Consider the following 2,500-nt stretch of genomic DNA (forward strand, 5'->3'; position numbering starts at 1 on the left):
CGAGAGAGTAGTTTGGTACATAAAGGCGAAACCAAACATAAAATGTTTCAAATCATCGGAAAAAAACCCGGATTGGAGGTATGCGAAGGTTGGAGAGGAGGAATGGAAGGAGAGACTCTTCCAACTACACGTGAGGGACAACCTGATTAAAGATGTCACACAAGAGGTGATAGCTGGAAAATTGAATATTAGCCCGGCAGCCACTCCATCCCAGAGCCCGGTGGCAACGCCGGTTAAATGCCCAGCAACAACGGAGAGTGTGGGGGAGGCAGGCAGACAAAAGCTGCCATGCTCCCTCTCACAACCGTAAGTAAAAAACTTTCTTCATTCATCGATGATTAAGTTGGGCTGTATAAATGGCGTGGAATGGGGTCGAAATGGAAACAGGCTTGCTTGCTGGACGACCTCAGGACACACAGAATAGATGTAGCCATTGTCACCGAGTCCAAGATGAGAGGAACCCAAGCGTTCTCGCATCTTCTCAATGGTTACGAGAAATTTATTTCTCCTAGCCGAGGAGGAAGTGCAGGCGTGGCAGTCCTTATCAAGAAGAACTTGGACTTACAGGTAAGTACTGTCTTTATGGACCCAGAAGGTAGGCTGGTTGTCCTCGATGTAACTCACGTGAGTAAGCAGTCCTTCAGGTTGGTAGCTGTTTATGCTCCTAATGAGGGTAGGCAGACTGGTTTTTATCGGAACTTGGAGCACTTTCTAGTGACGTCTAAAACGGTAGTATTGGTAGGGGATTTCAACACTATCATCGATGCGCGGATAGATAGTGTGGGCTCGTCTGATAGAAGGGGGAATCCTTGCCTCAAGGGTCTACTGACGAGCCTTAATCTAGTAGATCGGTTTCGAATGGATGAGCCGAGCATTCCACAGTGGACGTGGAGTAACAATGACGGCTCACGCAGATCGTATATAGATAGGGTATTTGTTAAAGAACGAGATAGGAATAGCATTAGCTGTCCACAATTTTGTATTGTGCCTTACACGGATCACAAATTAGTGACGTGTGAGGTACATGTAGATAAATGCCATAGACAGGGACCCGGATACTGGAAAATGAACAAGTCTATTTTGGCTTGTGAAGCTTTCCGTAACCGGATTATGGAATTAGTCCAGAGGGCATTATGTGGAACCATCATTAATAATAGATGGTGGATCGCCCTCAAAAGAGCCATCCGTTTCGAGTCCATTAGATTTAGCAACCAGCTAAGTTTAGATAGGACTAGAATAGAGGGCGATTTAGTTAAGACTTAGACGAGGCATGGGATCTGGCTGTGCATCTAGAGTGTTAGCAGAGAGAACGATCTTGTACCGTCACCTCAATGCCAAGCATGAAGGATGTAGAGTCAGAGCTAAGCTACGTGCAATGAAACGAGAAGGTATTAATGTTGCCGGATGGGCACGTCGTGTGGAGAGTCAGAAGGGCAAAAAGTCCTCTATTAAGTCTTTAACTGACGAACATGGACGCAAAATCTATGGACAGGAGGAGATACAGAAGGTCTTTCAACAGCATTTCGCTCGGTTGTTTGGGGAGGGCGATCCACTCGAGCGAGGGGAGGACTTACAGAACTTCCTAGCTGGTGGGCATCGGCTCTCGCCACGCAGAGCGGAACGCTGTGAAGGACCGATTACTCCCGCGGAGGTAAGAGGGGTTTTGGCTGAATGCGCCCGGGAAAAGTCGCCGGGACTGGATGGTCTGCCCTATGAGTTTTATTGTTGTATGCCGGACTTGTTCGGGGACATACTGGCAAGCGTCTACGCAAACTGGCAACAGAATGGGAAGATTCCCAGTTCTGTGAGCCGGGGAGTTGTGACGCTGATCCAGAAAGACCCGAGCAAGGGGGATAATATTAGTAATTATAGGCCCATAACTCTACTTAATGTAGAGTTAAAGATTTTGGCCAAGGTGTTAGCAGAAAGGTTGAAGGTCGTCATGGAAAAACTTGTCGGAAAGGCACAGACATGTGCAATCCCAGGAAGGTCGATCGAAGATAATCTTCACCTTCTACGCTACACTATAGACAGGGTTGGGCAATTAGCCGGCAAAGGAGGGGCATTGGTCCATTTAGACCAAAGTAAAGCATTTGATAGGGTAGATCATCAGTACCTGGCGACGGTTCTCGAAGCGGCTGGGCTAGGTCCTGACTTTCGCGGGTGGATATCAGCTATGTACAGCGGTATCAAGTCCACAGTCCAGATAAACGGTTACTTAACGGAACTGTTTTCGATTAAGCGTTCAGTTCGTCAAGGATGTCCCTTGTCCCCTCTCCTGTACGTTTTGGCTCTTGAGCCATTGCTGCGGAGTTGGAGACGGTGAGATGCAATCCTAATGAATCGGATGCGGTAAGTCTGTTTCTGCGTATGCGGATGACGTCACCTTCACGTGTCCAACGAAGCACAACTAACTCGTGTAGAAGGTGCTCTCCGAAGATACGAAGCGGTGGCTGGGGCAAAAGTTAACAAGGACAAGTCCACTGGTTTGCGCCTCGGC

This window comes from Octopus sinensis, linkage group LG18, assembly GCF_006345805.1.
Source record: "Octopus sinensis linkage group LG18, ASM634580v1, whole genome shotgun sequence".
Classification (NCBI taxonomy): Eukaryota; Metazoa; Mollusca; class Cephalopoda; order Octopoda; family Octopodidae; genus Octopus; species Octopus sinensis.